This window comes from Gossypium arboreum, chromosome 4 (assembly GCF_025698485.1).
Source record: "Gossypium arboreum isolate Shixiya-1 chromosome 4, ASM2569848v2, whole genome shotgun sequence".
Taxonomy (NCBI): domain Eukaryota; kingdom Viridiplantae; phylum Streptophyta; class Magnoliopsida; order Malvales; family Malvaceae; genus Gossypium; species Gossypium arboreum.
Window position 1 is genome coordinate 88783574 of NC_069073.1, and position 19752 is coordinate 88803325.

The following is a 19752-nucleotide window of genomic DNA, read 5'->3' on the forward strand; positions in this document are numbered from 1 at the left end:
ATAATTTTTAAATATTTTTTCTGACTCAAATTCGTGGTCCCAAAACCACCGTTCTGATTAGGGTCTAAATCGGGCTGTTACAACTCTCCTCCCTTAGGGATTTTCGTCCTCGAAAATCTTACCAGTGAACAGGTTTGGATAACGCTCTCTCATTGTATTTTCTGGCTCCCATGTTGCTTCCTCAACTCCATGCTTATGCCATAATACTTTAACTAACGAAATCTTTTTATTCCGTAACTCTTTAGTCTTATGAGTCAAAATACGAATCGGTTCTTCTTCGTAGGTCATATCAGGCTGAATTTCAATCTCATACGGATTGATCACATGGGAAGGGTCAGATCGATATCTCCGAAGCATTGGAACATGGAATACATTGTGGATCTTTTCTAACTCAGGTGGCAACGATAATCTGTAAGCAACTAGCCCAATACGTTCTATTACCTCATACGACCCAATAAATCTCGAACTGAATTTGCCTTATGACCAAATCTGAGTATTTTCTTCCATGGTGAGACTTTCAAGAAAACTTTATCTCCAATCTGAAACTCTATATCTTTACTTTTCAAGTTCGCGTAAATTTCTGACGATCTGATGCTGCTTTCAAACTTTCACGGATCACTTTCACTTTCTGTTCAGTTTCTCTAATCAAATCAACTCCGTGTATCTTATTTTCACAGAGCTCGGTCCAGTACAATGGCGTATGGCATTTACGACCATACAAGGCCTCGTAAGTTGCCATTTTGATACTCGATTGATAACTGTTATTATATGTAAATTCAATCAGAGGCAGGTATCGTTCCCATGTACCTTCGAACTCGAGAATTCAACATCTCAACATATCCTCAAGTATCTGAATAATTTACTCAGATTGGCCATCTGTTTGCGGATGGAAAGCAGTACTGAAATGTAATTTCGTACCAAGTGTATCTTGCAGTTTCTTCCAAAATCGCGATGTAAACCTCGGATCTCTATCCGAAACAATGGATATAGATACACCATGTAATCTCACAATCTGAGAGACATACAATTCAACAAACTTATCCAGTGAGTAATCTGTACGTATCGGAACAAAATGAGCCGATTTAGTCAATCTATCAACAACAACCCAGATTGCATCTTTCTTGCTCAGTGTCACCGGTAAACCAGAAACAAAATTCATCGTAACTCTATCCCATTTCCACTCCAGTATCATGATAGGCTAAAGTAATCCTGAAGGCACCTAATGTTCAGCTTTTACTTGTTGATAAACCTTAATTTATACATATTTTTATCCCATGCTTGGCACATTTTATGGATGATTTTTCCTTAGACTTGGTGAATTCGATGCTCCTAATGCCTTAATTTCATGTTTTATACTTAGGAGAGCCTAGGAGAGTGAAAGGAACGAGAAACGGGCCAAAAACGGAGAAAATGGGCCAATGTAAGAAATCAATACAGCCTGGACTTCCTTACACGGGCAGGCCACACGGCCGTGTCAATTTGTCAGAATCGAAGCACGACTCACACGGCTGGACCACACGTCCGTGCCTTTTTAACAGGCTTGACCACGACCTGAAGTAATCGCACACGGACGTGTCCTTACCGAGCCCAAGTTTAGTCCAATTCAGAAAAGGCCAATTTTTAGGGTTCTTAGGCATTCCAAAGCCTATAAATACACCCTATAGGAGGAGGAAAAGGGATACACAGAGAAGGAGGTAGGGAACTACTCAAGAAAAGCCGATTGATCCATCTCAGAAGCCGGATTCATCATCAAGACTGAAGATCTCCCCTCAATTTCCCTTCAGGAGTTTTGGGTTTTTCTTTATGTTTTGTATTCATTATTCTTCTGAGATGTGTACCTTTTTAGTTATGCATTAAAACCCCTAAATACCTAAGGGGAATGAAACCTAATATAGATATTATTATTATTATTTGAATTGTATGATAAATATTTGAATTGTTCTTAATTATGCGTTTTTAATTCTTGTTTTGATATTCCAAGATATTAACTCAAGTTAAGCTCTTATTTAGAGGAGGAATAGACCCTGTCTAAGAGTACTTTTGTCATAATTAAGCGGAGTTGGTTGCGCGCCTAGAGATAGGGTGATAAGATTTTCTCGGATTAGGGTGAAACCTAATAAAGAGATCTATAGATCGAGTTAATGCAACCCTAGGGAGTTAATTAGAAAGAGATTTCAATTATTCAACCTAGGGTTAGACGTTGTTAGTCTCGAGAGGGATAATAATATAACTTAGGGATTTCTACGGATCAAGTCAAATGAATAAATCGTCTGATTCAGATTCAAATAACAAGTGAAGTCTAGGTGGATTTTTGCTTAGGTATTGTCTTAATTCAATTGTTTTTCCAAAATTAATTCCCCAACTCTATTTTTCTATGAATTCTTAGTTTAGTTAATTAGTTATCTAAAACAAACCCCATTATTCTTAGGCTAGATAATGAAAAGACAGTCATTACTAGTACTTTTAGTTCCTTTGGGTTTGACGATCCGGTCTTGCTAAAGCTATACTACTGTTCGATAGGTACACTTGCCTTCATCGTGATAATAGTTAGTTTCAAGAATGATTCATTATAAATTTATGAAACTTATCACACAAAATCACGATCAAGTTTTTGGCACCATTGCCGGGGAACTAAGATATTAGGAACACTCGATTTTTATTACTTTTTCTATTTACTTTTACTGCAATTTAAATTTTATTCTAATTTTTATTACTAATTCTTCTTTTTACCTTTTTCTGGCAGGTTTTTATAGTTTATGACTAGAAGGAACCCGTCAGGACCATTACTTTTTGACAGTGAAATTGATCACACAGTTCGTAAAAACCAGAGAGAAATAAGGTGAAGCTTAAGATACACAGAGAATGAGCAAGAGGACGATACTTCAACCACAACCGAGGAGATGGCTAAAAGCCAAGAAAATTCGCTACCTCCTACGATTGCTGTTAATCAGAATCCCACTCCGCACACTATGTATGATTATGCTAAACCTAATTTAACAAGAACTGAGTCAAGTATAGTTAGACCTACTATTGCTGCAAATAATTTTGAATTGAAACCTAACACAATTCAAATGATACAATAGTTTGTTCAGTTTGAAGATTTGCAAGACGAGGATCCCAACGCTCACTTGGCAAATTTCCTAGAATTTTGCGATACATTTAAAATCAATGGCATTTCTGATGATGCCATCTGTATTCGGTTGTTTTCCTTTTTGTTAAGGAATAAGGCTAAACAGTGGTTGAACTTGTTACCACGAGGGTCAATCACTACTTGGGAACAAATGGTCGAAAAATTTTTATTAAAATATTTTTCACCTGCTAAAACAGTCAAATTACGTAATGATATCTCTTCTTTTATGCAGATGGACTTAGAAACACTCTACAATGCATGGGAGAGATACAAGGACCTTTTGAGAAGGTGCCCTCACCATGGGTTACCGCTTTGGCTATAGTTTCAAATGTTCCATAATGGCCTGAATCCTTCGACTCGACAGATGATTGATGCAGCCGCTGAAGGAACTATCAATAATAAGACACTTGAGGTGGCTTACGAATTTATTGAGGAGATGTCACTGAATAACTATCAGTGGCAAGTTATGAGAACAAAGCTGACGAAAGTAGCTGGTGTTTTCAAGCTCAAGACGGTTACTATGCTATCTAACCAAGTAGAACTTTTAAATAAAAAGATTGACGGTTTGTGTGGTTCTACTCAGGTACATCCAGTGATGAGGTGCGATTCGAATGGAGGAGGAGTGTGCACAGAATATCAACCCTTCAACCCTAGCATCGAGGAGGAGCAAGTCCAATATATGGGTAACAATAACTCTAGATCCCAAAATAACCCATATAGTAACACTTATAATGCAGGTTAGAGGAACCATCCCAATTTCTTGTGGGGAGGTCAAGGAAATCAAAGGCCATAACATCCTCCTGGTTTCCAACAACCACTCTACCAACAGGAAAAGAAGCCGAACCTTGAAGAGATGCTCTCAAAGTGTATATCGGTGTCAGAAACCCATTTTCAAAATACTGAGACAGTACTTAAGAATCAACAAGCATCAATCCAAGAGCTCGAAATTCAAATTGGACAGCTTGCCAATTTGATTTCTGAACGACCACAAGGTAGCTTGCCAAGCAACACAGAATCTAACCCAAGGGAGCAACTCAACCTGATTACTAGTCAAGATAAGGAAGGGTTAGTCACAATTGAACAAGAACCAAGGCAAGAAACTGAGATAAGCAAAGGCAAAGGTGAGGTAGACCACAATAAGCAGAAATTGGTAAGTACAGAATACAAACCTCGTATGCCATACCCTAATGCGACAAGGAAAGACAACTCAGATGAACATTTGGTAAATTGCTTAAACTCTTAAAAGAATTACATATTAACTTAAAGTTTATTGAAGCTCTATGCAGATGCCGAATGCAATGAAATTTTTAAAAGAGCTTTTAGCAATTAAGCGGAAGTTGGACGAGGTGTCGCATGTGGAGCTAAACACAATTTGCTTAACTATTCTGTAGAATAAGCTACCCAACAAATTAAAAGATCCAGGGAGTTTTACAATTCCTTGCTTAATTGGTAGTTTAGATGTTAATAATGCATTAGCTGATTTAGGGGCTAGTATTAACGTCATGCCCTACAAAATGTTCAAACAATTAGGTCTTGGGAAACCCAAATAGACTAGGATGAGCATTCAATTAGCAGATAAAACTATAAGATTTCCTAGGGGTATTATTGAAGATGTGCTAGTTAAAATCGATAAATTTATATTTCCCATTGACTTCATTGCTCTAGACATAGAGGAGGATAGCAACATTCATTTGATTTTAGGAAGGCCCTTTTTAGAAACTGCTAGGACAATTATTGATGTTGGCACAGGTGAGCTCACACTTCGTGTGGGAGATGAAACAATCACCCTTCAAGCTCGCAATTCCGGCAACACATTGAAAATTGAAGGTGATTGTATAAACCACTCTACTAAAACTAACAACATGGTGCAACCTACTTTGCAGGAAATGAGTTTGAAGGAACTACATGAGCCAATTTCAAGCAACAGTGGAGGACCTATTCATGAAGAATGAAGGCTACAAATCGAGAAGCTAGATGAATGGCGGACACATAAATCGAGAACACAAGATAAACCAAAACTACGCCAGGATGAGCACGATACCTTTCCAAATCAACTTAATGTTGGAGATAAAGTTTTATTAGATGCCCCAGATCCTCACATTGTTACTACCAAACTGAATGAAGAAATTCCTCTTACAGTCCTTAGCATTTTTCCATTTGGTACAGTCAAGGTAAGTCATCCCAAGTTCGGCACTTTTAAGGTAAACAATACCCACCTAAAACCTTATTTTGATGAAATTCATAGCCGGAATGAGGAGTATAAACTCCTCGAACCACCATGACCATTCAATGGAGAGGTAAGTCAAGCATAGACTATAAATAAGCGCTTCTTGGGAGGCAACCTGAGCACTAACTGTATTAACTTCTTTAAATTTTAGTGTCTAAACACCTAACTTACTAACGGAGCTCTTGAATATAGGTTTCCCACAGAGACACGGCCTAGCACACGGGCGTGTCTTAGGCCGTGTGGAAACAGGGAAAAGATTTTTCCTAGCATGGGCTACGATAAATTGCCACGGTCGTGTGACTTGGCAGTGGGTGAACCTGCCAAAACAACACGGGCGTGTGACACGCCCTTGCCTTGAAACGTTGGCCAAACCTGTCAAATAATACGGGCGTGCGAGACGCCTATGCCAAGCAACCCTGGTCGAACCTGTTAGATTAACACGGGCATGGGACTACATACATTGGGGTGGGAGAAGCGAACGAAGACAGACACGGCCGTGCGACATGGCCTTGTGCACCCATATGCCCAAGGAACACGGGCATGGGCCAATTGTCAGACGTGTCCAAATTTAAATTCGCAAATCGCACGGGCAAATATTAGGGAACACGGGCGTGTTCCATGGCTGTGTATCCCAAAATCTATAAATACCCTGCACTATTCATTATCTTCTTCACTCAAAATTCCTAACCCTAGCCGCTGCAAAGTCCACACGGCCTCCCTACCACGCTCGTGCGCCGCTCCCCACTCCAATTTTTGATGCCCAGTCTCTCTCTATTAGCATTTGTTTACTCTTTTCACTTCTATTTTACTTATTTCTAATGCTTATTATCAAAATAATCTTCATTTTTCTCATACTACTTTCATTTTTCTCATTATTCTATTATTTAATTTGTATTCTTAGGTTATTTATCATACATTTCATGTTGAATCGAGTTGTTAGGGAAGCCTAATTCTATTGTCATACCCATGCCATTACTATGCTCATTCTCATGCTATTACCATGCTAATGTCACGAGAGTATGCTATCAAATTGATTATTTTGGTTGAGTTTGGTTAGTATTAGTAGTTTTGGCTAAAATTGTTAGTTCAAATTCATGGCTTTTTCCTTTTCAAATTTGTTTACCTACTATTGTTCTTTTTTATATTGCAGGTATACAATGTCGTCTTCACGTGGTAAAAAGGCCGCCATCCCTGCTTCAAAGAAAAGGAAGGGAGTGTCATCTTCCTCGGGTCCTACTGCGAAAATTCGTCACCATTTCCTGCAGTTCCCTATTGGGCCCCAAGAAGAACTTTTCGAAATACTCTGGGCCCGACCATTAATTGCGGACTGCTGCATCGACTGGGCTACAGTGGAACAAGTTCAGTTGCCTGATGCGATTCAGGCTCTCCTAACCATCGACCCTTGAGAGCTTTTTTTTGGGATCATTGAGCCGACATATCTTGAGCTCACAATGGAACTATGCTCAACGTTTCATCCTTAGACCGTAATGACAAACTACAATGATCCTGGCACGGTCCAATTTTTCCTAGGTGGATTAGTCCACCAGCTAAGTGTCCCAGAAATTGGTACTGCACTGAGCTTATATACGGAGGAGTTCAAGGAGCAGAATAACTTACATGCTCTCAACCGCCACATCCATCGTTCTCCTTCACGGTGCTAGGATGCCCTCACCCTCGGTGCTACTTCCTACAATCCTAGCTGCTCCAAGGCATCGGCTCTCCCTCCATCTCTGAGGTACTTACACGCCATTTTGGCTCACACGTTAACAGGAAGGAGAAAGAACACTGGCGTCGTCAACACTCACGACGCCTACTTTCTATGGTGTATGTAACACCCCGAACCCGAGACCATCGCCGGTGTCGGACACGAGGGGTTAACAAGCCAAATCCACATATTTCACCCACCAATTTGACATTTCCAGACAGGCTAAAAATCTGTGTGACAGCCCAAAATTGACCCTAGTCGGAAGGTGGTCTCGGGACCACAAAACCGAGGCATAAAAATAATTAAAAATTTATTTTGATGCCTATAATATGTGTGTGCTCATGTATGACATTTTATGATGATTGATTTAGTGTTATAAGGGTGAATTCCACAAGAAAGGACTTAGTAATGAACTTTGAAAGTATGATAGGGAAATGTGTGATGACTAATTAAAGCATGCATGCAAAATAATGGACTTGCATGTCAAATTCCCCCTTTATAGGTGGTGGCTGGCCATGACAAGGAGGATGGGCTAAACATGTCATGAAACATGTTTTGTTGGTGCATTAGGGTGAAATAATAAACAAAGGTGTATGGGTGATAAAAAATGAAAAAAAATGTGTGTGAGTGTGGTAATCCCCCATTGCCGTGAGTTGTAGAGAAGGAAAGAAAAAATTTTGTTCATCCTTTCTTTGAGCCAAAACTAAGGAAGAAGGAGGATTTTTGCTTCATGCTCGGTTTGGAAGAGATCTAGAAGGAGATTTGGCTAAGTTAGCATCAAGATTAAGGTATGTATGAGGTTGTGTTAGGAGTTTCATGCATGTTTTGGTTGCTAACTTGATGTGCATGTTAGCCATGGCTCAAATCTTTGTTAAGCCATGGAAATGGTATTTGGCCAAAGTTGTTATGGTGATAAAGCCATTGCATGCTAAGTGTGAAGCTTGATGATGATGCATGCAATGATGGATTGTCTACTCTTGAGTAAGATTTTGAGCTTTCTTTTGTTTTATCATGATTGAAGTTGAAAAGGAGCATGATTGTCATATTCGCCATGATGCATTCATGAGCATGGTTCATGCTTCTTGCATGTTAGTTAAAATTTGTGTTTTGGATGGCTATGGACACCTTGAAATTCGGCCATGCTCATATATGCATATATGTTTGCACATGATGTTTTGGTTATGAAGGAAGTGATGAATAAGTTTGTTTAAAGAAGAAGATGTTGAAGAATAATTGTGAAATTGTAAGCACATTCGGCCTAGCACACATATGAGTGCTTGATGCTATATTGTAAGTTTTGAGCTACAATATGCAAAGCATTAACTAGTAAAATGCATGCTGTTTTTGTGTGGTATTAAGTGCATAATTGGCTTCAACATGGACAAGTATATTCGGCCTTGGGTAGCCTATTGAAGGCCTTAGCTTTTCCTTGATGCTCGAATAAATTGTATTGAATTGCTTGATGTAGTATAAAATGTGCATGACCATTGTGTATTCAAGCTAAAGGGTGGCCATATGACCATTTAAATTCCTTGTCATATTCGGCCATAAGCTAGCACAATGAGGTTTTGATAAATTGAATTTCTTTTGTTAGAATTAAGTGACCCAAATTCTTATTTAAATAAAATACGATGGAAAATAAAATAAAAGTAAAATCCATATAGAACTAGACTTCTTTTATTTTATTTTAGAATAAGGTTTTAAACCTTATTAAACTCCATCTATTTTATATTGATTAGGATAAGGTGTTTCAATCCTACTAGAATATGGCTTTGCAAGCCTATAAATAGACATAGTCTATTCCTCTTGTATTTGAGTAAAAATTTTTCGACATAGTGAATTTTCTTCTCCTCTGCGTGGTTTTTTTCCGAAGGGTTTCCACGTAAAATTTATGTGTTCTTTATTTTATTTATTTTATTCTATTTTTTCACAAATTGGTATCGAGCTTAGGGTTATTCATCTCGATCACGGTAATGGCGTCTTTGAAGTATGAAATTCATTGTTGGATCGCAACACCGATTTGCGTTGTGGCAAATTAAGATGCAAGCGGTTCTTGCACGATGGATCTAGAGGATGCCCCGCTAGGATAGATAAGATGCCTTCGACATTAACAGATGAAGAGAAGAAGCGTAAGGATCGAAAGGCATTAACACAATTACATCGCATTTGTCCAACGAAATTTTGCGGGATGTGATGAAAGAAAACCGCATTGCAGATGGAAGAGGCTAGAACAAATATGTATGTCGAAAACTCTAACAAGCAAGTTGCTTATGAAGCGGCGTCTTTATGCTCATCGTTTGGAGGAAGGTGCGTCGTACACGAACACTTAACGGTGTTTAAAGAAATTCTCTCAAACTTGGAGGCCATGGAGGTTCGAGATGATAAGGAAGATCTAGGTTGATTCTACTTTGTTCGTTGCCCCGTCTTATTCAACCTTTAGAGACACGATTTTATATAGCCGCGAGTCTCTCACGGTTGATGAGGTTTATGATTCTTTAACCTCGTATAATAAGATGAAGCATCTTGTGGTTAAACCCAACTCTCGGGGAGAGGTCTCATTGTTAAGTGGGAGACAAGACCGGAATGTTGATGATGATCGTGGTAGAACACGGAATGGAATCCTCGTGGTAAATCTAAGGGTAGATCGAAATCTTCAAACAGAGGTAAAACTTACAACTTCGCAAGAAGAAAGGGCACATTAAATCTGAGTGCTATAAGCTACAAAATAAGATTAAAAGGGAGGCTGCGAATCAAAAGGAAAACAAACGAAAATTCGGTGAAACCGATGTTGTAGAAGACTACGGCGATGGTGAACTTCTAGTTGCTTCATCAATGATTCTAAAGTAAGCGAGTGGATACTTGATTCAGTGCACCTTCCACATGAGTCCCAATCGGGATTGGTTTACAACTTATGAAACGATGTCTGAAGGTGTTGTTTTGATGGGAAATAATGCTTCATGTAAAATCGCGGTGTTGGAACAATTAAAGTTAAGATGTTTGATGGAGTTGTCGAACACTTAGTGACGTGCGGCATGTTCCGAATTGAAAAGAAATTTAATTTCGTTGAGTACTCTTGATTCAAAAGGGCAGATACACACAATGAAAGTGGGGTTTTAAAGATTTCAAAGGGTCCTTGTTGTGATGAAAGGGCAAAGAAAGATTGCCAAGTTATATGTTTCTGAGGTTCTCTTTATTCTTGGTGATCATTTGTCGCTTCCTCTTCCTTGTCGGATGATGATATTACTAAACTTTGGCATATCGCCTAGGGCATATGAGTGAGAATGGCATGGCGAAATTAAGCAAAGAGGACTTCTTAATGGGCAAAGAATTTGCAAACTGAATTTCTGTGAGCACCTTGTGTTTTGGGAAGCAAAAGAGAGTTCGATTCACTAGAGGAATCCATAACACGAAGGAAGCGTTGGAGTATATCCATTACGATCTGTGGGGGCCGTCGAGTGCCTTGAGAGGTGGAGCTAATTATATGCTAACCTTTATTGATGATTTTTCGAGAAAAGTTTGGGCGTTCTTCACGAAGCGAAAAGCGATGTGTTTTCCACATTTAAGTCTTGGAAAATTATGATTGAAAAAGCAGACGGAAAAGCAGATAAAATACCTCCGTGCAGACAATGGCTTAGAGTTACATTACGATGAGTTTAATAGATTGTGCAAGTCGAAGGGATCATGAGACACTTGACGATTAAGTCATACTCCACAAAAAAGCGGCGTTGCGAGCGAATGAACGAGCGATCATGGAGAAGGTTCGATGTATGTTGTCAAATGCCAACTTACAAAGTCATTTTGGGCGACGACCTCTCTCGCATGTTTTTGATCAACCGATCTCCATCCGTTGCCATTGAGAAAAAGACTCCACAAGAGGTATGGTGCAGTAATCACGCTAATTATTCGATTTAAAGATTTTTGGGTGTCTGCGTATGCTCATGTTGATAATGGAAAATTGGAACCAAGATCCATTAAATGCGTTTTCTTGGTTATAAAGTGGTGTAAAGGCTATAAGTTATGGTGTCTGAAAATAGAAAAGTTGTGATTAGCGAGATGTTGTTTTTGATGAAACGCTATGCTACCTAACTTATCTCTTAAAGACTCTTCCAATAAAGAAAACCAAAAGCGGTGGAGCATCAGTTAATCTGAAATCAACTCCTCAAGCCAAGTACAAAATTGAGAATAGAGTTGCTTCTTCACCGCAATACTCTATCGCCAAAAAGCAGGACAAGAAGAGAAATTAAACCTCCAAAGAAGTATGCCGAGGTTGATCTAGTTGCTTATGCTTTAAATGTGGTGAAGATATAGATGCGAATCAAGAGCCATTTAATTATTCGAGGCGATTAGTGTGAAGACTCGAGAAAAGTGGATGTTTGCTATGCAAGAGGAGATGGAATCACTCCACAAAAAGCAACATGGGATCTTGTAAAACTTCCTAAAGGTAAAAAGGTCATTAGTTGTAAATGGGTAAAGCCCAACTAAGTGAAGAATTTGAGATGAAAGATTTAGGACCAACAAAGAAGATACTTGGTATGGAGATTCTCGAGATAGAAAAGCAAGTAAATTGTACCTAAGTCAAAAGGGTAAATTGAGAAAGTTCTTTGCGGGTTCAATATCAGAGTGCTAAGCTTTATTAGTACTCCTTTAGCAACCCATTTCGGACTTTCATCGGCCTTATCTCCTCAATCGAGATAATGAGATTGAGTACATGTCACATGTTCCATACTCTAGTGCGATGGGATCTCTCATGTATGCTATGGTTTGTTCACGTCCGTTTATCATATGCGATCGGTCGATTAGCGATACATGGCGAATCTGGTAAAGAACACTGGAAAGCGATTCGATGGATTTTAAGATACTTACGAGGCACTACTAATGTTTGCTTACGGTTTGGAAGAACTAAAGATGGAGTTATAGGGTATGTTGATGCTGATTTTGCTTTGGAGACCTTGATAGAAGAAGATCTCTCACAGTTACGTCTTTACAATCGGAGGTTGTGCAATTAGTTGGAAAGCCACTTTGCAAACTACGATCGCTTTGTCTACCAATCGTGAGTACATGGCGATTCTTGAGGCTTGTAAAGAAGCTATTTGGTTGAAGGACTATTTAGTGAACTCAATGAAGACCTTCAAATCAGCACGATATTTTGTGACGATCAGTGCCATCTTTCTTACAAAAGATCAAATGTTTCATGAGAGAACAAAACACATTGATATTCGGTATCATTTTGTTCGTGATATTATTGCTCGTGGTGATATTGTTGTGAGCAAAATTAGCACTCATGAAAATCTGAAGATATGATGACTAAGTCACTTCCTATAACCAAGTTTGAGCATTGCTTAGACTTGGTTGGTGTTCATGTTGAAGTTAAACCCTTAAGGGGTTTTTGGAAGAGGTGAAGAACTTGTTTATTGAAAGTTCGCGATGAAGAACTTGTTCATTGAGAATTTGTGTCAAGGTGGAGATTGTTAGAATTAAGTGACCCAAATTCTTATTTAAATAAAATACGATGGAAAATAAAATAAAAGTAAAATCCATACGAACTAGACTTCTTTTATTTTATTTTAGAATAAGGTTTTAAACCTTATTAAACTCCATCTATTTTATATTGATTAGGATAAGGTGTTTCAATCCTACTAGAATATGGCTTTGCAAGCCTATAAATAGACATAGTCTATTCCTCTTGTATTTGAGTAAAAATTTTTCGACATAGTGAATTTTCTTCTCCTCTTGCCGTGGTTTTTTCCGAAAGGGTTTCACGTAAAATTTATGTGTTCTTTATTTTTATTTATTTTATTCTATTTTTTTCACATGTTTGAATTAGCTCAAGAGCTAAGAGGGCCACAATTGGACAAGGGAAGGAAAAAGTAATCGAATAGCCGTAAAAGCCGTTCGACAACATCCGAGGTAAGTCCTCAAGAAGTGACCTTACTTGAATTATGTGGAATGAAATATGGATGTATTGATTATTGATTTATGTGTGTATGAGTATTGAATGATACCGGGCTAAGTCCCAAGGCGATTATGTTAGTGATTATAATTGTGTTTGAGCCTTAGTAACGAAAATAAATATGTATGTCCAATGATTATTGATGTATGTGTGCATGAGAAATTGAATGATATCGGGCTAAGCCGAAGACAATTATGCTGGAAATTATAACCGGGTTAAGACCGAAGGCAATTGTGCTAGTGGCTACATCCGGGCTAAGACCGAAGGCATTCGTGCGAGTCATTCTATCCGGGCTAAGACCGAAGGCATTTGTGCAAATCGTGATATCCGGGTTAAGTCCGTGAGGCCTTGGTGCGGGTTACCATAACGGGCTATGTCCCGGCGATTGATCGAGTAGCGACATCCGGTTAAACTCGAAGGTATGTGATTTGAAAATTATAAGCTTGCTGGAAAATTTCAGCTAATGCACTTGTGAAATTTCCCAATGACAAGGTAAGTGCGGTGTGTGCTTTGCGCTAGGAGTAGGCGTGTGAATATCCGCTCCTATGATGGAACGAGTTATCAGCCTTAATGAAGCCGTTATTTGTGTATGAACATAAGAGTTGGGATGGTGAAGTAAGTATGATTATGTGAATGTGCATTAATGAAATGATGCATTTAACTATGTGAATGTATTGCTGTAATTAGAGTTGATTATATTCCTTGAGACTTACTAAGCATAAAAATGCTTACTCCGCCTTTGGCTCTCGGTTTTCTAGATTTATTCGATAGCAATCGGATTCGGGATCGTTGAAGTCGAAGTCATCCACACTATCAAGCCCCCATTTTGGTATAAATTCTTGGTTGAACTTGAAATGGCATGTATAGGACTACCCTTGTTGGTTTAAATATGTTATGATGTATATGTATGCGGCCATGCGAAAATGGCTCGTAATAGTGAAGTATCAACTTAAACTATTTGCGGTTTGTATATATATATATGGTGTCATGATGTGACTATGAATTGGAAATGGGAATGTTGGTCACATGATCAGCCATTGGCATGGTTAAAATGATCATATGTGGACCTATGTAAGGCAAGACTAGTTGGTTCATGGAGACTACAAAATAGGTAAGACCTACCTTAAAACAGATGCTGCCAGCTGCAGTAACGTGAATGTGAAAAATCACCAAAATTTGTAGGAATGGTATTAAATAGTGAATCAGCTATGTAAATGAACATTGATGAGTCTATTTTCATATGGAAGAAACGAAATGGTCATAGGAGTTACATGTTAAGAGATATTAAAGCTATTGTAAGACAGGGCCAGAACGGTTTCTGGGTTCCCTGTCGCAACTTTAAAATTTACTATAAATTATCCAGAAAGAATTAGGAGACATACCTTACATGTACAGATTCCATTTTGAGTCTAGTTTCATTAGAAACAAACGGCACCAGCATTAAAGCCCTGTACAGAGAGATATTCAAGTTATACCGCGCGAAGGTCAGAGCAGCCGATCCCTGTAACATGGGTGACTTTAACTAATAAACTGTACCAATTGGCTCAACAAAAAATTCTAGAAATAAATCCATGGATGGATATATGAGTCTAAATTCAGGAAAATTTACGAAACCAGTTTCGAGTTTTGAAACTCGAGATATGATTTTAAAGGCGACAGTGACGCAGTTTTTCCAGCCTGACTGGAAATGTCCAATGGATGGGCAAAACAAGTGAACTTGGCTTGCTAACCCCTCGTGTCCGACACCGGCGATGGTCTCGAGTTTGGGGTGTTACAATTTTATTGGTATCAGAGCCACAGTTTAGTCGATTCTAGGACTACCGTGAGGTGTTTGGGGTCTAGCTATACATGCCATTAAATGATGAATCGATAGTGTGGTGATTTACGACAATTTGACTTTGAGTTTGTTTATAGCAATGGATCCCAATCCCAACCGAGCAATAGCTGATGATGTGGAGAGTGTGGCGCTGCTCCGCACAAGGGACAGCGCCGGCGGACTCTCAACCTATGGCCAACAATCCGAATGATGAGGCTAGGCAAGCCTTTTATAGTGTGATGAGCGAATGGTTTAATCAATACATTCGAACTAACACGGTGTCCCACAACCTCCATTCCCGACAAATGCAACCCCGCACCTACAATACCTCCGATGCCTGACCAAATAAGGTCAAGTAAGCCCCGGTCGATAGGATTGAAAACATGGGGCCACTGAATTTAAAGCTACGGATGATGATGATGCGAATGAGCTGAATTTTGGTTGGACAACACTATCAAGGGTGCTCGATGAGCTATCTTGTACACCGATGAGTGCTTAAAGTGTACCATCTCCTTGCTCGTGATTCCACCTACTATTGGTGGAGTACTCGACTTCTGTGGTACCTAGAGAGCAAGTGACTTGGGAATTCTTTCAAACCAAGTTCGAAAAAAAAAAGTATATCGATCGAGATTCATCGACCAAAAGCGAAGGAATTTCTTGATCTTAAGCAAGGTTCTATGTGGGTTACCGACTATGAGCGAAATTTGTGAGGCTTAGCGATACGTGAGAATGCATTTCGTCAAAAGCTATTATGTATAAGCAGCTTGAGGATGGGCTGAATGATGATATAAGGATGTTCGTTGGCATTCTCGAAATCGAGATCGTAGTACTTGTTGAGCGAGCTTGTAAAGTCGAAGAGCTTAGAAAGGAGAAACAAAAAGCGATGTGGGAACTGGAGAATTCGAAAGAGGTCCTCGGGAAAGTCTCTTCAATAGGCAGAAGAGATTTGAGATGATGTGAACCGGTCTAGAGGCGCTTTGGGCTTTTCTAGAGCGAGGGCGATCGACCCCTGTGACCACACGAGTCACTTGATCGCCGATGGTGGAAATTATCGCCGAGAGAGGGCGGAGTGTCAACATTGTGGCAAATGGCCTTGAGGAGCTGTTGGTTTCGTGATCGCTCCTGCTATAAGTGTGGATCGGCCGACCACTTTAGGAAGGATTGCCCGAGGATGCTTGAGCAGAATGTGAGTCGAGTGGAAACTCGGGTGCTACCCTTTGCTCGAGGTAGGCCACCTAGAAATATGGGCAATGTCGTTGGCGGTCGAGAGAGGATCTAGAGATGCTACCATCGGACACGAGGCTCGTGCTCTGCGAGGACTTATGCCATCTGCAGCGCCTTGAGGATCTTGCCTCTCCGGATGTCATTACGGTGCTTTCACTCTTTTCAATACTAATGTGATTGCTTTGATTGACCACGGTTCTACTCAATCTTATATATGTGAAACCTTAGCATCGATAAGACTTTGCCTATTGAGTCTCTTGAGTTTGTAATTCGGTGTCAAACCCTTGGGTCATTACGTGCTTGTCAACAAAGTGTGCAAGAAAAGTCCCCTAGTGTTCCTAGGTTCTTGTTTCGGCGGACTTGATGCTTTTGCCGTTCGATGAATTCGACGTTATTCTTGGTTTGAATGGGTTGACCATGCGATGCGGTCGTAAATTGCAAAAGCAAGACTATCGATTTGAGGTCTTGCGAATAACGAGATAATTGGGTTAAGTCTACGGACTTAAAGGGTTGCCGGTATAATATCGGCAATGTTGGCCCGAAAATATGTAAGAAAAGAGTCGAAGCGTACCTTGTGTCGTGCTTTCGATGACAAGGAATCGAGAAAAAAACCCGAATCGTGCGCGTGGTTTGTGAATACCGGATGTTTTCCACGAAGAATTGCGGGTTTACCACTGTTCGGAAATAGAATTTGGCATCAATTGGTACTGGTACCACTCCAATTCGATAGCTCCGTATCGTATGGCACCAACGGAATTAAAGGAGTTGGAAGCTTCGATTGCAAGAATTGGTGGATAGAGGTTTTGCTGCTTGAGTTTTTCGCCTTGGGTGCGCCGGTGTTGTTCGTGAAAAGAAGGATGGAACCATGCGGTACGTGCATCGATTATCGTCGACAATAAGCGATAATAAAGAACAAATATTTGTTGCCACGTATCGATGACTTGTTTGATCAACTAAAGGGAGCCTCGGTGTTCTCGAAAATAGATTTGAGATCGGGCTATTATCAATTGCGAATCCGAGATTGGACGTACCCAAAGGCGCCTTTAGAGCGAGATATGGTCACTATGAGTTCCTAGTGATGCCGTTTGGGCTCACTAATGCCCTACGGTATTTATGGATTTAATGAATCGGATCTTTAGACCATATTTGGATCGATTAGTAGTCGTGTTCATTGATGACATCTTGGTCTATTCAAGAAATGAGACCGAACATCTTTGAACACCTACGGTTAGTCTTTGCAAATTTTACGGGATAAGCAATTATATGCTAAGTTAAACAAGTGTGAGTTACGGTTAAGAGGTTAGCTTCTTGGGTCATGTGGTATCTGCATCGGGTATTGAGTCGACAGAATAAAATTTCAGCCATACTTAATTGGAAGCCTCAGAAATATTCTTGAGGTTGAGACTTTTTGGGGCTTCTTAGGTTATTACAACGATTTGTAAAGGCTTCTCAACGATAGCCACGCCGATGATGGCTACTCCAAAAGGATGTTAAGTTGAATGGATGGAGAAATGCCAAAAAGTTTCGATCAATGAAAACTTATTTGGTGAAGCCCCAATTCTAGTGCAACCCGAGTCCCAAGCAAAGAGCTTGTCATCTATAGCGGCGCCTCTCTACTTGGGTTAGGTTGCGTATTAATGCAAGAAGGTCGAGTTGTGGCCTATCGTCGAGGCAATTAAAGCCACATGAGAAAAATTATCCGACTCATGATCTCGAATTGGCCGCCATCGTATTAGCCTTAAAGATTTGGTGACATTACTTATTTGGTGAAAGGTGCCATGTATACTCGGATCACAAAAGTCTCAAATATTTGATGATCCAAAGAGACTTAAATCTGCGACAAAGGCGTTGGCTCGGTATTTAAAGGATTCTGAAGCTGGTCATTGACTATCACCGGAAAAGCGAATGTGGTTGCGGATGCCTTGAGTCGTAAATCATTATTAAACTTCTGACGATGAGCGTGCACTTATGCATTCGATCCGATAGTGTGTTAGTAGCTGAATTGAAAGCCAAACCACTATTAATACATCAAATTCGAGAAGCTCGAGAAAGTCGACGACGAGTTGGCGCAAAAGCAGGCCGAGTGTGTTCCAAACAAGGATTGAGTTTCAAATCGATGATGACGATTGTTTGAGGTTCAAAAGTCATCTGTGTGTTCCAAAGAATTGAACTCATTTCGATAATATCTGAATGAAGCCCATTGTAGCGAATGGCAATCCACGAGAGTCTGAAGATGTACAATGATTTGAAGCGTCGGTTTTGGTGGCATGGTATGAGCGAGACATCTCCGACTTTGTTTGAGATGTTTAATATGTCAACAAGTGAAAGCGGAACATCGGTGCCTTGAGTTACTTGACCAATCACGATACAGAGTGGAAATGGGATCGAGTCACAATGGACTTTGTATCCGGACGCCATTGTCGACAAGTAAGAAGGATGCGGTTTGGGTCGTGGTAGATCGATTGACTAAGTCGGCCCACTTTGTCCCGTCGTCGGATTTTCAATAGACAAATTAAATTTGAATTATGCGTTTCTCAGTTGTGAGATTACGGGTGCCTATTTCCATCGTGTTGGATAGAGATCCGAGATTTACCTCGCGATTTTGGAAAAAGTTGCAAGAAGCTTTGGGTACCAAGTTGCATTTCAAGACCGCCTTTCACCCCCAAACCGATCGTCAATCCGGCGGATAATTGAGATACTTGAGGATATGTTAAGATGTTGCGTCCTCGAGTTTAGTGGTTTATGGGAGCGGTATTTGCCGTTGATTGAATTCGCTTACAACAACGACTTTCAATCAAGTATTAAGATGGCACCTACGAGGCCTTATGCGATCGTAAATGCCGTACACCATTGTTTTGGTGAGCTCGGTGAAAGCAAGATTTTCGGGTGGATTTGATTAGGGATCTTTGAGCAGAAAGTGAAAGTAATCCGTGAAAGTCTGAAGATAGCCTCCGATCGTTAGAAGTCGTGCGCGGACTGAAGCGTAAGGATATCGAGTATCGGTGGGTGATAAAGTGTTTCTCAAGGTATCGCCTTGGAAAAAGATACTCGATTCGGTAGTAAGGGCAAGTTGAGCCGAGGTTCGTTGGGCCATATGAGATATCCGGCGAGTCGATCCGGTGGCATATCGTTTGATTTTGCCCCGAACTCGAAAAGGTTCACGATGTCTTTCACGTTTGATGCTTTGGCGCTATAGATCCGATCCATCGCACGTGATTAGTCCATCGAAATTGAAATTCAAGCTAATATGAGTTATGAGGAAGAACCGATTCGTATCCTATCACGAAGTGAAAGAGTTGTGAAACAAGCGGGTTCCGCTAGTAAAAGTGTTATGGCTCAAGCACGGGATAGAAGAAGCTACTTGGGAGACCGAGAACTCTATGAAAGAGCGATATCAAACCTATTTACGGTAAGATTTTGGGGCGAAAATTTCTTAAGTGGGGAGAGTTGTGACAGCCCAAAATTGACCCTAGTCGGAAGGTGGTCTCGGGACCACAAAACCAGAGGCATAAAAATAATTAAAATTTATTTTGATGCCTATAATATGTGTGTGCTCATGTATGACATTTTATGATGATTGATTTAGTGTTATAAGGGTGAATTCCACAAGAAAGGACTTAGTAATGAACTTTGAAAGTATGATAGGAAATGTGTGATGACTAATTAAAGCATGCATGCAAAATAATGGACTTGCATGTCA

General features: G+C 40.0%; 1 non-coding gene across 1 annotated transcript; it reads right to left on the reverse strand.

The window, feature by feature from the left end:
- Positions 1-3329: 3329 nt before the first annotated feature.
- LOC128292561 (small nucleolar RNA R71) lies at positions 3330-3436 on the reverse strand. The gene has a single exon (XR_008282546.1). It is a non-coding gene; the product is annotated as a small nucleolar RNA R71 (small nucleolar RNA).
- Between the last annotated feature and the right edge of the window lie 16316 nt (positions 3437-19752).